The sequence below is a fragment of the Opisthocomus hoazin genome, chromosome 6 (assembly GCF_030867145.1).
Source record: "Opisthocomus hoazin isolate bOpiHoa1 chromosome 6, bOpiHoa1.hap1, whole genome shotgun sequence".
In the NCBI taxonomy this organism is placed as follows: Eukaryota; Metazoa; Chordata; class Aves; order Opisthocomiformes; family Opisthocomidae; genus Opisthocomus; species Opisthocomus hoazin.
This window is the reverse complement of record NC_134419.1, coordinates 38,233,197-38,253,088: the sequence shown is the minus strand read 5'-3', so window position 1 is coordinate 38,253,088 and position 19,892 is coordinate 38,233,197.

Here is a 19,892-nt window from a genome sequence, read left to right as displayed (position 1 = left end):
CCCTTTCCAAGTTTACTTTTGAAGTCTGAGGTGGCAAGACAAGCATGCAGTCCCAGTGTCTGTGCCTCTGTGCGAGCAGTGCCCTGGGCAGAGGAGGCTGAGCAACAGCTTTCCAGGCTAGCCCGTTCTGGCTGACAGCTATCTGCAGAGGTTCGCATTTTCAGAGAAGGGCTGCCGGTGGGGGCCGGCGCGGCCCACCTAAGATACTTTTGAACTTTGAGGTGGCAAGACAAGCAAGCAGCCCCAGTCTCTGTGCCTCTGTGCGAGCAGTGCCATGGGCAGATGAGACTGAGCAACAGTTTTCCAGGGTAGCCTCCTCTGGCTGACAGCTATCTGCAAACGTTCGCATTTACAGGTCAGGGCTGCGAAAGTAGCCTAGCAGGTAACCCCATTTCCCAGTTTACGTTTGAAGTTTGATGTGGCAAAACAAGCAAGCAGCCCCAGTCTCTGTGTCTCTGTGCTATCAGTGCCATGGGCAGATGAGGCAGAGCAACATCTTTCCTGGCTAGCGCTTTCTGGCTGACAGCTATCTGCAGACGTTCGCATTTTCGGAGCACTGATGCGAATGTGGTGTTGCATGAAACCTCCGTTTCCCAGGATACGTTTGAAGACTGAGGTGGCAAGACAAGCAAGCAGCCCCAGGCTCTGTGGCTCTGTGCGAGCAGTGCCATGGGCAGATGAGGCTGAGCATCAGCTTTCCAGGCTAGCCTCTTCTGCCTGACAGCTATCTACAGACGTTCGCATTTTCGGAGCAGGACTGCCAAACTAGCCTAGAAGGCACACACCTTTTCTCAGGCTACGTTTCAAGTTTGAGGTGGCAAGACAAGCAAGCAGCCCCAGTGTCTGTGCCTCTGTGCAAGCAGTGCCATGGGCAGATGAGGCAGAGCAACAGCTTTCCAGGCTAGCCCCTTCTGGCTTACAGCTATCTGGAAATGTTCGTTTTTTTGGAGCAGGGCAGCGAAAATAGCCTAGCAGGCACACCCCCTTTCCCAGGATATGTTTGAAGTTTGAGGTGGCAAGACAAGCAAGCAGCCCCAGTCTCTGTGCCTCTGCGCGAGCAGTGCCATGGGCACATGAGGCTGAGCAACAGCTTTCCAGGCTAGCCTCTTCTGGCTGACAGCTATCTGCAGACGTTCGCATTTTCGGAGCAGGGCTGCCAAACTAGACTAGCAGGTACCCCCCCTTTCTCAGTCTACGTCTGAAGGTTGAGGTGGGATGACAAGTAAGCAGCCCCAGTCTCTGTGCTTCTGTGCGAGCAGTGCCATGGGCAGATGAGGCTGAGCAACAGCTTTCCAGGCTATCCCCTTCTGGCTGACAGCCATCTGCAGACGTTCGCATTTACTGGTCAGGGCTGCGAAAGTAGCCTAGCACGTACCCCCCATTTCCCAGTTTACCTTTGAAGTTCGATGTGGCAAAACAAGCAAGCAGCCCCAGTCTCTGTGCCTCTGTGTGAGCAGGGCCATGGGCAGATGAGGCAGAGCAACATCTTTCCTGGCTAGCGCTTTCTGGCTGACAGCTATCTGCAGACGTTCGCATTTTCGGAGCACTGATGCGAATGTGGTGTTGCATGAAACCTCCGTTTCCCAGGATATGTTTGAAGACTGAGGTGGCAAGACAAGCAAGCAACCCCAGGCTCTGTGGCTCTGTGCGAGCAGTGCCATGGGCAGATGAGGCTGAGCATCAGCTTTCCAGGCTAGCCTCTTCTGCCTGACAGCTATCTACAGACGTTCACATTTTCGGAACGGCGCTGCCAAAGTAGCATAAGAGGCAGCACCAATTTCTCAGGCTACGTTTGAAGTTTGAGGTGGCAAGACAAGCAAGCAGCCCCAGTCTCTGTGCCTCTGTGCAAGCAGTGCCATGGGCAGATGAGGCTGAGCAACAGCTTTCCAGGCTAGCCCCTTCTGGCTGCCAGCTATTTGCAGACGTTCGCATTTTGGGAGCAGGGCTGCCGGTGGGGGCCGGCACGGCCCACCTAAGCTACTTTTGAAGTTTGAGGTGGCAAGACAAGCAAGCAGCCCCAGTGTCTGTGCCTCTGTGCTATCAGTGCCATGGGCAGATGAGGCTGAGCAACAGCTTTCCAGGCTAGCCCCTTCTGGCTGACAGATATCTGGAAATGTTCGTATTTTTGGAGCAGGGCAGCGAAAATAGCCTAGCAGGCACACCCCCTTTCCCAGGATACGTTTGAAGTTTGAGGTGGGAAGACAAGCAAGCAGCCCAGTGTCTGTGCCTCTGCGCGAGCAGTGCCATGGGCAGATGAGGCTAAGCATCAGCTTTCCAGGCTAGCCCCTTCTGGGTGACATCAATTTGCAGACGTTCGCATTTTCGGAGCAGGGCTGCCAAACTAGCCTAGCAGGCACACACCTTTTCCCAGGCTACGTTTCAAGTTTGAGGCTGCAAGACAAGCAAGCAGCCCCAGTGTCTGTGCCTCTGCGCGAGCAGTGCCATGGGCAGCTGAGGCTGAGTAACAGCTTTCCAGGCTAGCCTCTTCTGGCTGCCAGCTATTTGCAGACGTTCGCATTTTCGGAGCAGGGCTGCCGGTGGGGGCCGGCACGGCCCACCTAAGCTACTTTTGAAGTTTGAGGTGGCAAGACAAGCAAGCAGCCCCAGTGTCTGTGCCTGTGTGCTATCAGTGCCATGGGCAGATGAGGCTGAGCAACAGCTTTCCAGGCTAGCCCCTTCTGGGTGACATCAATTTGCAGACGTTCGCATTTTCGGAGCAGGGCTGCCAAACTAGACTAGCAGGTACCCCCCTTTCTTAGGCTACGTCTGAAGGCTGAGGTGGGAAGACAAGTAAGCAGCCCCAGTCTCTGTGCCTCTGTGCGAGCAGTGTCATGGGCAGATGAGGCTGAGCAACAGCTTTCCAGGCTAGCCCCTTCTGGCTGACAGCCATCTGCAGACGTTCGCATTTACAGGTCAGGGCTGCGAAAGTAGCCTAGCTCTTACCCGCCATTTCCCAGTTTACCTTTGAAGTTTGATGTGGCAAAACAAGCAAGCAGCCCCAGTCTCTGTGCCTCTGTGTGAGCAGGGCCATGGGCAGATGAGGCAGAGCAACATCTTTCCAGGCTAGCGCTCTCTGGCTGACAGCTATCTGCAGACATTCGCATTGTCGGAGCACTGATGCGAAAGTGGCGTTGCAGGAAACATCCGTTTCCCAGGACACGTTTGAAGACTGAGGTGGCAAGACAAGCAAGCAGCCCCAGGGTCTGTGGCTCTGTGCGAGCAGTGCCATGGGCAGATGAGGCTGAGCATCAGGTTTCCAGGCTAGCCCCTTCTGGCTGCCAGCTATTTGCAGACGTTCGCATTTTGGGAGCAGGGCTGCCGGTGGGGGCCGGCATGGCCAACCTAACCTACTTTTTAAGTTTGAGTTGGCAAGACAAGCAAGCAGCCCCAGTGTCTGTGCCTCTGTGCTATCAGTGCCATGGGCAGATGAGGCAGAGCAACAGCTTTCCAGGCTAGCCCCTTCTGGCTGACAGCCATCTGCAGACGTTCGCATTTACAGGTCAGGGCTGCGAAAGTAGCCTAGCACGTACCCCCCATTTCCCAGTTTACCTTTGAAGTTCGATGTGGCAAAACAAGCAAGCAGCCCCAGTCTCTGTGCCTCTGTGTGAGCAGGGCCATGGGCAGATGAGGCAGAGCAACATCTTTCCTGGCTAGCGCTTTCTGGCTGACAGCTATCTGCAGACGTTCGCATTTTCGGAGCACTGATGCGAATGTGGTGTTGCATGAAACCTCCGTTTCCCAGGATACGTTTGAAGACTGAGGTGGCAAGACAAGCAAGCAGCCCCAGGCTCTGTGGCTCTGTGCGAGCAGTGCCATGGGCAGATGAGGCTGAGCATAAGGTTTCCAGGCTAGCCTCTTCTGGCTGACAGCTATCTGCAGACGTTCACGTTTTCAGAGCAGGGCTGTCTAAGAAGCATGGCATGGTACCCTTAAGCGATGGTTGACGTTTGAGAATGAGAGACAAGCAAGCAGCCCCAGTGTCTGTGCCTCTGTGCGAGCAGTGCCATGGGCAAATGAGGCTGAGCAACAGCTTTCCAGGCTAGTCTCTTCTGGCTGACAGCTATCTGCAGAACTTCACATTTTCGGAACGGCGCTGCCAAAGTAGCATAAGAGGCAGCACCAATTTCTCAGGCTACGTTTGAAGTTTGAGGTGGCAAGACAAGCAAGCAGCCCCAGTCTCTGTGCCTCTGTGCAAGCAGTGCCATGGGCAGATGAGGCTAAGCAACAGCTTTCCAGGCTAGCCCCTTCTGGCTGACAGCTATCTGGAAATGTTCGTATTTTTGGAGCAGGGCAGCGAAAATAGCCTAGCAGGCACACCCCCTTTCCCAGGATACGTTTGAAGTTTGAGGTGGCAGGACAAGCAAGCAGCCCCAGTCTCTGTGCCTCTGTGCAAGCAGTGCATGGGCAGATGAGGCTGAGCAACAGCTTTCCAGGCTAGTCCCTTCTGGCTGACAGCTATCTGCAGACGTTCGCATTTTCGGAGCAGGGCTGCCAAACTAGACTAGCAGGTACCCCCCCCTTTCTCAGGCTACGTCTGAAGGTTGAGGTGGCAAGACAAGCAAGCAGCCCCAGTCTCTGTGCCTCTGTGCGAGCAGTGCCATGGGCAGATGAGACTGAGCAACAGTTTTCCAGGGTAGCCTCCTCTGGCTGACAGCTATCTGCAAACGTTCGCATTTACAGGTCAGGGCTGCGAAAGTAGCCTAGCAGGTAACCCCATTTCCCAGTTTACGTTTGAAGTTTGATGTGGCAAAACAAGCAAGCAGCCCCAGTCTCTGTGCCTCTGTGTGAGCAGGGCCATGGGCAGATGAGGCAGAGAAACATCTTTCCAGGCTAGCGCTTTCTGGCTGACAGCTATCTGCAGACGTTCGCATTTTCGGAGCACTGATGCGAATGTGGTGTTGCATGAAACCTCCGTTTCCCAGGATACGTTTGAAGACTGAGGTGGCAAGACAAGCAAGCAGCCCCAGGCTCTGTGGCTCTGTGCGAGCAGTGCCATGGGCAGATGAGGCTGAGCATCAGCTTTCCAGGCTAGCCTCTTCTGCCTGACAGCTATCTACAGACGTTCGCATTTTCGGAGCAGGGCTGCCAAACTAGACTAGCAGGTACCGCCCTTTCTCAGGCTACGTCTGAAGGTTGAGGTGGGAAGACAAGTAAGCAGCCCCAGTGTCTGTGCCTCTGTGTGAGCAGGGCCATGGGCAGATGAGGCAGAGCAACAGCTTTCCAGGCTATCCCCTTCTGGCTGACAGCCATCTGCAGACGTTCGCATTTACAGGTCAGGGCTGCGAAAGTAGCCTAGCACGTACCCCCCATTTCCCAGTTTACCTTTGAAGTTCGATGTGGCAAAACAAGCAAGCAGCCCCAGTCTCTGTGCCTCTGTGTGAGCAGGGCCATGGGCAGATGAGGCAGAGCAACATCTTTCCAGGCTAGCGCTCTCTGGCTGACAGCTATCTGCAGACATTCGCATTGTCGGAGCACTGATGCGAAAGTGGCGTTGCAGGAAACATCCGTTTCCCAGGACACGTTTGAAGACTGAGGTGGCAAGACAAGCAAGCAGCCCCAGGGTCTGTGGCTCTGTGCGAGCAGTGCCATGGGCAGATGAGGCTGAGCATCAGGTTTCCAGGCTAGCCCCTTCTGGCTGCCAGCTATTTGCAGACGTTCGCATTTTGGGAGCAGGGCTGCCGGTGGGGGCCGGCATGGCCAACCTAACCTACTTTTTAAGTTTGAGTTGGCAAGACAAGCAAGCAGCCCCAGTGTCTGTGCCTCTGTGCTATCAGTGCCATGGGCAGATGAGGCAGAGCAACAGCTTTCCAGGCTAGCCCCTTCTGGCTGACAGCCATCTGCAGACGTTCGCATTTACAGGTCAGGGCTGCGAAAGTAGCCTAGCACGTACCCCCCATTTCCCAGTTTACCTTTGAAGTTCGATGTGGCAAAACAAGCAAGCAGCCCCAGTCTCTGTGCCTCTGTGTGAGCAGGGCCATGGGCAGATGAGGCAGAGCAACATCTTTCCTGGCTAGCGCTTTCTGGCTGACAGCTATCTGCAGACGTTCGCATTTTCGGAGCACTGATGCGAATGTGGTGTTGCATGAAACCTCCGTTTCCCAGGATACGTTTGAAGACTGAGGTGGCAAGACAAGCAAGCAGCCCCAGGCTCTGTGGCTCTGTGCGAGCAGTGCCATGGGCAGATGAGGCTGAGCATAAGGTTTCCAGGCTAGCCTCTTCTGGCTGACAGCTATCTGCAGACGTTCACGTTTTCAGAGCAGGGCTGTCTAAGAAGCATGGCATGGTACCCTTAAGCGATGGTTGACGTTTGAGAATGAGAGACAAGCAAGCAGCCCCAGTGTCTGTGCCTCTGTGCGAGCAGTGCCATGGGCAAATGAGGCTGAGCAACAGCTTTCCAGGCTAGTCTCTTCTGGCTGACAGCTATCTGCAGAACTTCACATTTTCGGAACGGCGCTGCCAAAGTAGCATAAGAGGCAGCACCAATTTCTCAGGCTACGTTTGAAGTTTGAGGTGGCAAGACAAGCAAGCAGCCCCAGTCTCTGTGCCTCTGTGCAAGCAGTGCCATGGGCAGATGAGGCTAAGCAACAGCTTTCCAGGCTAGCCCCTTCTGGCTGACAGCTATCTGGAAATGTTCGTATTTTTGGAGCAGGGCAGCGAAAATAGCCTAGCAGGCACACCCCCTTTCCCAGGATACGTTTGAAGTTTGAGGTGGCAGGACAAGCAAGCAGCCCCAGTCTCTGTGCCTCTGTGCAAGCAGTGCATGGGCAGATGAGGCTGAGCAACAGCTTTCCAGGCTAGTCCCTTCTGGCTGACAGCTATCTGCAGACGTTCGCATTTTCGGAGCAGGGCTGCCAAACTAGACTAGCAGGTACCCCCCCCTTTCTCAGGCTACGTCTGAAGGTTGAGGTGGCAAGACAAGCAAGCAGCCCCAGTCTCTGTGCCTCTGTGCGAGCAGTGCCATGGGCAGATGAGACTGAGCAACAGTTTTCCAGGGTAGCCTCCTCTGGCTGACAGCTATCTGCAAACGTTCGCATTTACAGGTCAGGGCTGCGAAAGTAGCCTAGCAGGTAACCCCATTTCCCAGTTTACGTTTGAAGTTTGATGTGGCAAAACAAGCAAGCAGCCCCAGTCTCTGTGCCTCTGTGTGAGCAGGGCCATGGGCAGATGAGGCAGAGAAACATCTTTCCAGGCTAGCGCTTTCTGGCTGACAGCTATCTGCAGACGTTCGCATTTTCGGAGCACTGATGCGAATGTGGTGTTGCATGAAACCTCCGTTTCCCAGGATACGTTTGAAGACTGAGGTGGCAAGACAAGCAAGCAGCCCCAGGCTCTGTGGCTCTGTGCGAGCAGTGCCATGGGCAGATGAGGCTGAGCATCAGCTTTCCAGGCTAGCCTCTTCTGCCTGACAGCTATCTACAGACGTTCGCATTTTCGGAGCAGGGCTGCCAAACTAGACTAGCAGGTACCGCCCTTTCTCAGGCTACGTCTGAAGGTTGAGGTGGGAAGACAAGTAAGCAGCCCCAGTGTCTGTGCCTCTGTGTGAGCAGGGCCATGGGCAGATGAGGCAGAGCAACAGCTTTCCAGGCTATCCCCTTCTGGCTGACAGCCATCTGCAGACGTTCGCATTTACAGGTCAGGGCTGCGAAAGTAGCCTAGCACGTACCCCCCATTTCCCAGTTTACCTTTGAAGTTCGATGTGGCAAAACAAGCAAGCAGCCCCAGTCTCTGTGCCTCTGTGTGAGCAGGGCCATGGGCAGATGAGGCAGAGCAACATCTTTCCTGGCTAGCGCTTTCTGGCTGACAGCTATCTGCAGACGTTCGCATTTTCGGAGCACTGATGCGAATGTGGTGTTGCATGAAACCTCCGTTTCCCAGGATACGTTTGAAGACTGAGGTGGCAAGACAAGCAAGCAGCCCCAGTCTCTGTGCCTCTGTGCGAGCAGTGCCATGGGCAGATGAGGTTGAGCAACAGCTTTCCAGGCTAGCCCGTTCTGGCTGACAGCTATCTGCAGATGTTCACGTTTTCAGAGCAGGGCTGTCTAAGAAGCATGGCATGGTACCCTTAAGCGATGGTTGACGTTTGAGAATGAGAGACAAGCAAGCAGCCCCAGTGTCTGTGCCTCTGCGCGAGCAGTGCCATGGGCAAATGAGGCTGAGCAACAGCTTTCCAGGCTAGTCTCTTCTGGCTGACAGCTATCTGCAGAACTTCACATTTTCGGAACGGCGCTGCCAAAGTGGCATAAGAGGCAGCACCAATTTCTCAGGCTACGTTTGAAGTTTGAGGTGGCAAGACAAGCAAGCAGCCCCAGTGTCTGTGCCTCTGTGTGAGCAGGGCCATGGGCAGATGAGGCAGAGCAACAGCTTTCCAGGCTATCCCCTTCTGGCTGACAGCCATCTGCAGACGTTCGCATTTTCGGAGCAGGGCTGCCAAACTAGACTAGCAGGTACCGCCCTTTCTCAGGCTACGTCTGAAGGTTGAGGTGGGAAGACAAGTAAGCAGCCCCAGTGTCTGTGCCTCTGTGTGAGCAGGGCCATGGGCAGATGAGGCAGAGCAACAGCTTTCCAGGCTATCCCCTTCTGGCTGACAGCCATCTGCAGACGTTCGCATTTACAGGTCAGGGCTGCGAAAGTAGCCTAGCACGTACCCCCCATTTCCCAGTTTACCTTTGAAGTTCGATGTGGCAAAACAAGCAAGCAGCCCCAGTCTCTGTGCCTCTGTGTGAGCAGGGCCATGGGCAGATGAGGCAGAGCAACATCTTTCCAGGCTAGCGCTCTCTGGCTGACAGCTATCTGCAGACATTCGCATTGTCGGAGCACTGATGCGAAAGTGGCGTTGCAGGAAACATCCGTTTCCCAGGACACGTTTGAAGACTGAGGTGGCAAGACAAGCAAGCAGCCCCAGGGTCTGTGGCTCTGTGCGAGCAGTGCCATGGGCAGATGAGGCTGAGCATCAGGTTTCCAGGCTAGCCCCTTCTGGCTGCCAGCTATTTGCAGACGTTCGCATTTTGGGAGCAGGGCTGCCGGTGGGGGCCGGCATGGCCAACCTAACCTACTTTTTAAGTTTGAGTTGGCAAGACAAGCAAGCAGCCCCAGTGTCTGTGCCTCTGTGCTATCAGTGCCATGGGCAGATGAGGCAGAGCAACAGCTTTCCAGGCTAGCCCCTTCTGGCTGACAGCCATCTGCAGACGTTCGCATTTACAGGTCAGGGCTGCGAAAGTAGCCTAGCACGTACCCCCCATTTCCCAGTTTACCTTTGAAGTTCGATGTGGCAAAACAAGCAAGCAGCCCCAGTCTCTGTGCCTCTGTGTGAGCAGGGCCATGGGCAGATGAGGCAGAGCAACATCTTTCCTGGCTAGCGCTTTCTGGCTGACAGCTATCTGCAGACGTTCGCATTTTCGGAGCACTGATGCGAATGTGGTGTTGCATGAAACCTCCGTTTCCCAGGATACGTTTGAAGACTGAGGTGGCAAGACAAGCAAGCAGCCCCAGGCTCTGTGGCTCTGTGCGAGCAGTGCCATGGGCAGATGAGGCTGAGCATAAGGTTTCCAGGCTAGCCTCTTCTGGCTGACAGCTATCTGCAGACGTTCACGTTTTCAGAGCAGGGCTGTCTAAGAAGCATGGCATGGTACCCTTAAGCGATGGTTGACGTTTGAGAATGAGAGACAAGCAAGCAGCCCCAGTGTCTGTGCCTCTGTGCGAGCAGTGCCATGGGCAAATGAGGCTGAGCAACAGCTTTCCAGGCTAGTCTCTTCTGGCTGACAGCTATCTGCAGAACTTCACATTTTCGGAACGGCGCTGCCAAAGTAGCATAAGAGGCAGCACCAATTTCTCAGGCTACGTTTGAAGTTTGAGGTGGCAAGACAAGCAAGCAGCCCCAGTCTCTGTGCCTCTGTGCAAGCAGTGCCATGGGCAGATGAGGCTAAGCAACAGCTTTCCAGGCTAGCCCCTTCTGGCTGACAGCTATCTGGAAATGTTCGTATTTTTGGAGCAGGGCAGCGAAAATAGCCTAGCAGGCACACCCCCTTTCCCAGGATACGTTTGAAGTTTGAGGTGGCAGGACAAGCAAGCAGCCCCAGTCTCTGTGCCTCTGTGCAAGCAGTGCATGGGCAGATGAGGCTGAGCAACAGCTTTCCAGGCTAGTCCCTTCTGGCTGACAGCTATCTGCAGACGTTCGCATTTTCGGAGCAGGGCTGCCAAACTAGACTAGCAGGTACCCCCCCCTTTCTCAGGCTACGTCTGAAGGTTGAGGTGGCAAGAGAAGCAAGCAGCCCCAGTCTCTGTGCCTCTGTGCGAGCAGTGCCATGGGCAGATGAGACTGAGCAACAGTTTTCCAGGGTAGCCTCCTCTGGCTGACAGCTATCTGCAAACGTTCGCATTTACAGGTCAGGGCTGCGAAAGTAGCCTAGCAGGTAACCCCATTTCCCAGTTTACGTTTGAAGTTTGATGTGGCAAAACAAGCAAGCAGCCCCAGTCTCTGTGCCTCTGTGTGAGCAGGGCCATGGGCAGATGAGGCAGAGAAACATCTTTCCAGGCTAGCGCTTTCTGGCTGACAGCTATCTGCAGACGTTCGCATTTTCGGAGCACTGATGCGAATGTGGTGTTGCATGAAACCTCCGTTTCCCAGGATACGTTTGAAGACTGAGGTGGCAAGACAAGCAAGCAGCCCCAGGCTCTGTGGCTCTGTGCGAGCAGTGCCATGGGCAGATGAGGCAGAGCATCAGCTTTCCAGGCTAGCCTCTTCTGCCTGACAGCTATCTACAGACGTTCGCATTTTCGGAGCAGGGCTGCCAAACTAGACTAGCAGGTACCGCCCTTTCTCAGGCTACGTCTGAAGGTTGAGGTGGGAAGACAAGTAAGCAGCCCCAGTGTCTGTGCCTCTGTGTGAGCAGGGCCATGGGCAGATGAGGCAGAGCAACAGCTTTCCAGGCTATCCCCTTCTGGCTGACAGCCATCTGCAGACGTTCGCATTTACAGGTCAGGGCTGCGAAAGTAGCCTAGCACGTACCCCCCATTTCCCAGTTTACCTTTGAAGTTCGATGTGGCAAAACAAGCAAGCAGCCCCAGTCTCTGTGCCTCTGTGTGAGCAGGGCCATGGGCAGATGAGGCAGAGCAACATCTTTCCTGGCTAGCGCTTTCTGGCTGACAGCTATCTGCAGACGTTCGCATTTTCGGAGCACTGATGCGAATGTGGTGTTGCATGAAACCTCCGTTTCCCAGGATACGTTTGAAGACTGAGGTGGCAAGACAAGCAAGCAGCCCCAGTCTCTGTGCCTCTGTGCGAGCAGTGCCATGGGCAGATGAGGTTGAGCAACAGCTTTCCAGGCTAGCCCGTTCTGGCTGACAGCTATCTGCAGATGTTCACGTTTTCAGAGCAGGGCTGTCTAAGAAGCATGGCATGGTACCCTTAAGCGATGGTTGACGTTTGAGAATGAGAGACAAGCAAGCAGCCCCAGTGTCTGTGCCTCTGCGCGAGCAGTGCCATGGGCAAATGAGGCTGAGCAACAGCTTTCCAGGCTAGTCTCTTCTGGCTGACAGCTATCTGCAGAACTTCACATTTTCGGAACGGCGCTGCCAAAGTGGCATAAGAGGCAGCACCAATTTCTCAGGCTACGTTTGAAGTTTGAGGTGGCAAGACAAGCAAGCAGCCCCAGTGTCTGTGCCTCTGTGTGAGCAGGGCCATGGGCAGATGAGGCAGAGCAACAGCTTTCCAGGCTATCCCCTTCTGGCTGACAGCCATCTGCAGACGTTCGCATTTTCGGAGCAGGGCTGCCAAACTAGACTAGCAGGTACCGCCCTTTCTCAGGCTACGTCTGAAGGTTGAGGTGGGAAGACAAGTAAGCAGCCCCAGTCTCTGTGCTTCTGTGCGAGCAGTGCCATGGGCAGATGAGGCTGAGCAACAGCTTTCCAGGCTAGCCCCTTCTGGCTGACAGCCATCTGCAGACGTTCGCATTTTCGGAGCAGGGCTGCCAAACTAGACTAGCAGGTACCGCCCTTTCTCAGGCTACGTCTGAAGGTTGAGGTGGGAAGACAAGTAAGCAGCCCCAGTGTCTGTGCCTCTGTGTGAGCAGGGCCATGGGCAGATGAGGCACAGCAACAGCTTTCCAGGCTATCCCCTTCTGGCTGACAGCCATCTGCAGACGTTCGCATTTACAGGTCAGGGCTGCGAAAGTAGCCTAGCACGTACCCCCCATTTCCCAGTTTACCTTTGAAGTTCGATGTGGCAAAACAAGCAAGCAGCCCCAGTCTCTGTGCCTCTGTGTGAGCAGGGCCATGGGCAGATGAGGCAGAGCAACATCTTTCCTGGCTAGCGCTTTCTGGCTGACAGCTATCTGCAGACGTTCGCATTTTCGGAGCACTGATGCGAATGTGGTGTTGCATGAAACCTCCGTTTCCCAGGATACGTTTGAAGACTGAGGTGGCAAGACAAGCAAGCAGCCCCAGGCTCTGTGGCTCTGTGCGAGCAGTGCCATGGGCAGATGAGGCTGAGCATAAGGTTTCCAGGCTAGCCTCTTCTGGCTGACAGCTATCTGCAGACGTTCACGTTTTCAGAGCAGGGCTGTCTAAGAAGCATGGCATGGTACCCTTAAGCGATGGTTGACGTTTGAGAATGAGAGACAAGCAAGCAGCCCCAGTGTCTGTGCCTCTGCGCGAGCAGTGCCATGGGCAAATGAGGCTGAGCAACAGCTTTCCAGGCTAGTCTCTTCTGGCTGACAGCTATCTGCAGAACTTCACATTTTCGGAACGGCGCTGCCAAAGTAGCATAAGAGGCAGCACCAATTTCTCAGGCTACGTTTGAAGTTTGAGGTGGCAAGACAAGCAAGCAGCCCCAGTCTCTGTGCCTCTGTGCAAGCAGTGCCATGGGCAGATGAGGCTAAGCAACAGCTTTCCAGGCTAGCCCCTTCTGGCTGACAGCTATCTGGAAATGTTCGTATTTTTGGAGCAGGGCAGCGAAAATAGCCTAGCAGGCACAACCCCTTTCCCAGGATACGTTTGAAGTTTGAGGTGGCAGGACAAGCAAGCAGCCCCAGTCTCTGTGCCTCTGTGCAAGCAGTGCATGGGCAGATGAGGCTGAGCAACAGCTTTCCAGGCTAGTCCCTTCTGGCTGACAGCTATCTGCAGACGTTCGCATTTTCGGAGCAGGGCTGCCAAACTAGACTAGCAGGTACCCCCCCCTTTCTCAGGCTACGTCTGAAGGTTGAGGTGGCAAGACAAGCAAGCAGCCCCAGTCTCTGTGCCTCTGTGCAAGCAGTGCCATGGGCAGATGAGACTGAGCAACAGTTTTCCAGGGTAGCCTCCTCTGGCTGACAGCTATCTGCAAACGTTCGCATTTACAGGTCAGGGCTGCGAAAGTAGCCTAGCAGGTAAACCCATTTCCCAGTTTACGTTTGAAGTTTGATGTGGCAAAACAAGCAAGCAGCCCCAGTCTCTGTGCCTCTGTGTGAGCAGGGCCATGGGCAGATGAGGCAGAGCAACATCTTTCCTGGCTAGCGCTTTCTGGCTGACAGCTATCTGCAGACGTTCGCATTTTCGGAGCACTGATGCGAATGTGGTGTTGCATGAAACCTCCGTTTCCCAGGATACGTTTGAAGACTGAGGTGGCAAGACAAGCAAGCAGCCCCAGGCTCTGTGGCTCTGTGCGAGCAGTGCCATGGGCAGATGAGGCTGAGCATCAGCTTTCCAGGCTAGCCTCTTCTGCCTGACAGCTATCTACAGACGTTCGCATTTTCGGAGCAGGACTGCCAAACTAGCCTAGCAGGCACACACCTTTTCTCAGGCTACGTTTCAAGTTTGAGGTGGCAAGACAAGCAAGCAGCCCCAGTGTCTGTGCCTCTGTGCAAGCAGTGCCATGGGCAGATGAGGCAGAGCAACAGCTTTCCAGGCTAGCCCCTTCTGGCTTACAACTATCTGGAAATGTTCGTTTTTTTGGAGCAGGGCAGCGAAAATAGCCTAGCAGGCACACCCCCTTTCCCAGGATACGTTTGAAGTTTGAGGTGGCAAGACAAGCAAGCAGCCCCCAGTCTCTGTGCCTCTGCGCGAGCAGTGCCATGGGCACATGAGGCTGAGCAACAGCTTTCCAGGCTAGTCCCTTCTGGCTGACAGCTATCTGCAGACGTTCGCATTTTCGGAGCAGGGCTGCCAAACTAGACTAGCAGGTACCCCCCCTTTCTCAGTCTACGTCTGAAGGTTGAGGTGGGATGACAAGTAAGCAGCCCCAGTCTCTGTGCTTCTGTGCGAGCAGTGCCATGGGCAGATGAGGCTGAGCAACAGCTTTCCAGGCTAGCCCCTTCTGGCTGACAGCCATCTGCAGACGTTCGCATTTTCGGAGCAGGGCTGCCAAACTAGACTAGCAGGTACCGCCCTTTCTCAGGCTACGTCTGAAGGTTGAGGTGGGAAGACAAGTAAGCAGCCCCAGTGTCTGTGCCTCTGTGTGAGCAGGGCCATGGGCAGATGAGGCACAGCAACAGCTTTCCAGGCTATCCCCTTCTGGCTGACAGCCATCTGCAGACGTTCGCATTTACAGGTCAGGGCTGCGAAAGTAGCCTAGCACGTACCCCCCATTTCCCAGTTTACCTTTGAAGTTCGATGTGGCAAAACAAGCAAGCAGCCCCAGTCTCTGTGCCTCTGTGTGAGCAGGGCCATGGGCAGATGAGGCAGAGCAACATCTTTCCTGGCTAGCGCTTTCTGGCTGACAGCTATCTGCAGACGTTCGCATTTTCGGAGCACTGATGCGAATGTGGTGTTGCATGAAACCTCCGTTTCCCAGGATACGTTTGAAGACTGAGGTGGCAAGACAAGCAAGCAGCCCCAGGCTCTGTGGCTCTGTGCGAGCAGTGCCATGGGCAGATGAGGCTGAGCATAAGGTTTCCAGGCTAGCCTCTTCTGGCTGACAGCTATCTGCAGACGTTCACGTTTTCAGAGCAGGGCTGTCTAAGAAGCATGGCATGGTACCCTTAAGCGATGGTTGACGTTTGAGAATGAGAGACAAGCAAGCAGCCCCAGTGTCTGTGCCTCTGCGCGAGCAGTGCCATGGGCAAATGAGGCTGAGCAACAGCTTTCCAGGCTAGTCTCTTCTGGCTGACAGCTATCTGCAGAACTTCACATTTTCGGAACGGCGCTGCCAAAGTAGCATAAGAGGCAGCACCAATTTCTCAGGCTACGTTTGAAGTTTGAGGTGGCAAGACAAGCAAGCAGCCCCAGTCTCTGTGCCTCTGTGCAAGCAGTGCCATGGGCAGATGAGGCTAAGCAACAGCTTTCCAGGCTAGCCCCTTCTGGCTGACAGCTATCTGGAAATGTTCGTATTTTTGGAGCAGGGCAGCGAAAATAGCCTAGCAGGCACACCCCCTTTCCCAGGATACGTTTGAAGTTTGAGGTGGCAGGACAAGCAAGCAGCCCCAGTCTCTGTGCCTCTGTGCAAGCAGTGCATGGGCAGATGAGGCTGAGCAACAGCTTTCCAGGCTAGTCCCTTCTGGCTGACAGCTACCTGCAGACGTTCGCATTTTCGGAGCAGGGCTGCCAAACTAGACTAGCAGGTACCCCCCCCTTTCTCAGGCTACGTCTGAAAGTTGAGGTGGCAAGACAAGCAAGCAGCCCCAGTCTCTGTGCCTCTGTGCGAGCAGTGCCATGGGCAGATGAGACTGAGCAACAGTTTTCCAGGGTAGCCTCCTCTGGCTGACAGCTATCTGCAAACGTTCGCATTTACAGGTCAGGGCTGCGAAAGTAGCCTAGCAGGTAACCCCATTTCCCAGTTTACGTTTGAAGTTTGATGTGGCAAAACAAGCAAGCAGCCCCAGTCTCTGTGCCTCTGTGTGAGCAGGGCCATGGGCAGATGAGGCAGAGCAACATCTTTCCTGGCTAGCGCTTTCTGGCTGACAGCTATCTGCAGACGTTCGCATTTTCGGAGCACTGATGCGAATGTGGTGTTGCATGAAACCTCCGTTTCCCAGGATACGTTTGAAGACTGAGGTGGCAAGACAAGCAAGCAGCCCCAGGCTCTGTGGCTCTGTGCGAGCAGTGCCATGGGCAGATGAGGCTGAGCATCAGCTTTCCAGGCTAGCCTCTTCTGCCTGACAGCTATCTACAGACGTTCGCATTTTCGGAGCAGGACTGCCAAACTAGCCTAGCAGGCACACACCTTTTCTCAGGCTACGTTTCAAGTTTGAGGTGGCAAGACAAGCAAGCAGCCCCAGTGTCTGTGCCTCTGTGCAAGCAGTGCCATGGGCAGATGAGGCAGAGCAACAGCTTTCCAGGCTAGCCCCTTCTGGCTTACAGCTATCTGGAAATGTTCGTTTTTTTGGAGCAGGGCAGCGAAAATAGCCTAGCAGGCACACCCCCTTTCCCAGGATACGTTTGAAGTTTGAGGTGGCAAGACGAGCAAGCAGCCCCCAGTCTCTGTGCCTCTGCGCGAGCAGTGCCATGGGCACATGAGGCTGAGCAACAGCTTTCCAGGCTAGTCCCTTCTGGCTGACAGCTATCTGCAGACGTTCGCATTTTCGGAGCAGGGCTGCCAAACTAGACTAGCAGGTACCCCCCCTTTCTCAGTCTACGTCTGAAGGTTGAGGTGGGATGACAAGTAAGCAGCCCCAGTCTCTGTGCTTCTGTGCGAGCAGTGCCATGGGCAGATGAGGCTGAGCAACAGCTTTCCAGGCTAGCCCCTTCTGGCTGACAGCCATCTGCAGACGTTCGCATTTTCGGAGCAGGGCTGCCAAACTAGACTAGCAGGTACCGCCCTTTCTCAGGCTACGTCTGAAGGTTGAGGTGGGAAGACAAGTAAGCAGCCCCAGTGTCTGTGCCTCTGTGTGAGCAGGGCCATGGGCAGATGAGGCAGAGCAACAGCTTTCCTGGCTAGCGCTTTCTGGCTGACAGCTATCTGCAGACGTTCGCATTTTCGGAGCACTGATGCGAATGTGGTGTTGCATGAAACCTCCGTTTCCCAGGATACGTTTGAAGACTGAGGTGGCAAGACAAGCAAGCAGCCCCAGGCTCTGTGGCTCTGTGCGAGCAGTGCCATGGGCAGATGAGGCTGAGCATAAGGTTTCCAGGCTAGCCTCTTCTGGCTGACAGCTATCTGCAGACGTTCACGTTTTCAGAGCAGGGCTGTCTAAGAAGCATGGCATGGTACCCTTAAGCGATGGTTGACGTTTGAGAATGAGAGACAAGCAAGCAGCCCCAGTGTCTGTGCCTCTGCGCGAGCAGTGCCATGGGCAAATGAGGCTGAGCATAAGGTTTCCAGGCTAGTCTCTTCTGGCTGACAGCTATCTGCAGAACTTCACATTTTCGGAACGGCGCTGCCAAAGTAGCATAAGAGGCAGCACCAATTTCTCAGGCTACGTTTGAAGTTTGAGGTGGCAAGACAAGCAAGCAGCCCCAGTCTCTGTGCCTCTGTGCAAGCAGTGCCATGGGCAGATGAGGCTAAGCAACAGCTTTCCAGGCTAGCCCCTTCTGGCTGACAGCTATCTGGAAATGTTCGTATTTTTGGAGCAGGGCAGCGAAAATAGCCTAGCAGGCACACCCCCTTTCCCAGGATACGTTTGAAGTTTGAGGTGGCAGGACAAGCAAGCAGCCCCAGTCTCTGTGCCTCTGTGCAAGCAGTGCATGGGCAGATGAGGCTGAGCAACAGCTTTCCAGGCTAGTCCCTTCTGGCTGACAGCTACCTGCAGACGTTCGCATTTTCGGAGCAGGGCTGCCAAACTAGACTAGCAGGTACCCCCCCCTTTCTCAGGCTACGTCTGAAGGTTGAGGTGGCAAGACAAGCAAGCAGCCCCAGTCTCTGTGCCTCTGTGCGAGCAGTGCCATGGGCAGATGAGACTGAGCAACAGTTTTCCAGGGTAGCCTCCTCTGGCTGACAGCTATCTGCAAACGTTCGCATTTACAGGTCAGGGCTGCGAAAGTAGCCTAGCAGGTAACCCCATTTCCCAGTTTACGTTTGAAGTTTGATGTGGCAAAACAAGCAAGCAGCCCCAGTCTCTGTGCCTCTGTGTGAGCAGGGCCATGGGCAGATGAGGCAGAGCAACATCTTTCCTGGCTAGCGCTTTCTGGCTGACAGCTATCTGCAGACGTTCGCATTTTCGGAGCACTGATGCGAATGTGGTGTTGCATGAAACCTCCGTTTCCCAGGATACGTTTGAAGACTGAGGTGGCAAGACAAGCAAGCAGCCCCAGGCTCTGTGGCTCTGTGCGAGCAGTGCCATGGGCAGATGAGGCTGAGCATCAGCTTTCCAGGCTAGCCTCTTCTGCCTGACAGCTATCTACAGACGTTCGCATTTTCGGAGCAGGACTGCCAAACTAGCCTAGCAGGCACACACCTTTTCTCAGGCTACGTTTCAAGTTTGAGGTGGCAAGACAAGCAAGCAGCCCCAGTGTCTGTGCCTCTGTGCAAGCAGTGTCATGGGCAGATGAGGCAGAGCAACAGCTTTCCAGGCTAGCCCCTTCTGGCTTACAGCTATCTGGAAATGTTCGTTTTTTTGGAGCAGGGCAGCGAAAATAGCCTAGCAGGCACACCCCCTTTCCCAGGATACGTTTGAAGTTTGAGGTGGCAAGACGAGCAAGCAGCCCCCTGTCTCTGTGCCTCTGCGCGAGCAGTGCCATGGGCACATGAGGCTGAGCAACAGCTTTCCAGGCTAGTCCCTTCTGGCTGACAGCTATCTGCAGACGTTCGCATTTTCGGAGCAGGGCTGCCAAACTAGACTAGCAGGTACCCCCCCTTTCTCAGTCTACGTCTGAAGGTTGAGGTGGGATGACAAGTAAGCAGCCCCAGTCTCTGTGCTTCTGTGCGAGCAGTGCCATGGGCAGATGAGGCTGAGCAACAGCTTTCCAGGCTAGCCCCTTCTGGCTGACAGCCATCTGCAGACGTTCGCATTTTCGGAGCAGGGCTGCCAAACTAGACTAGCAGGTACCGCCCTTTCTCAGGCTACGTCTGAAGGTTGAGGTGGGAAGACAAGTAAGCAGCCCCAGTGTCTGTGCCTCTGTGTGAGCAGGGCCATGGGCAGATGAGGCAGAGCAACAGCTTTCCTGGCTAGCGCTTTCTGGCTGACAGCTATCTGCAGACGTTCGCATTTTCGGAGCACTGATGCGAATGTGGTGTTGCATGAAACCTCCGTTTCCCAGGATACGTTTGAAGACTGAGGTGGCAAGACAAGCAAGCAGCCCCAGGCTCTGTGGCTCTGTGCGAGCAGTGCCATGGGCAGATGAGGCTGAGCATAAGGTTTCCAGGCTAGCCTCTTCTGGCTGACAGCTATCTGCAGACGTTCACGTTTTCAGAGCAGGGCTGTCTAAGAAGCATGGCATGGTACCCTTAAGCGATGGTTGACGTTTGAGAATGAGAGACAAGCAAGCAGCCCCAGTGTCTGTGCCTCTGCGCGAGCAGTGCCATGGGCAAATGAGGCTGAGCAACAGCTTTCCAGGCTAGTCTCTTCTGGCTGACAGCTATCTGCAGAACTTCACATTTTCGGAACGGCGCTGCCAAAGTAGCATAAGAGGCAGCACCAATTTCTCAGGCTACGTTTGAAGTTTGAGGTGGCAAGACAAGCAAGCAGCCCCAGTCTCTGTGCCTCTGTGCAAGCAGTGCCATGGGCAGATGAGGCTAAGCAACAGCTTTCCAGGCTAGCCCCTTCTGGCTGACAGCTATCTGGAAATGTTCGTATTTTTGGAGCAGGGCAGCGAAAATAGCCTAGCAGGCACACCCCCTTTCCCAGGATACGTTTGAAGTTTGAGGTGGCAGGACAAGCAAGCAGCCCCAGTCTCTGTGCCTCTGTGCAAGCAGTGCATGGGCAGATGAGGCTGAGCAACAGCTTTCCAGGCTAGTCCCTTCTGGCTGACAGCTATCTGCAGACGTTCGCATTTTCGGAGCAGGGCTGCCAAACTAGACTAGCAGGTACACCCCCCCTTTCTCAGGC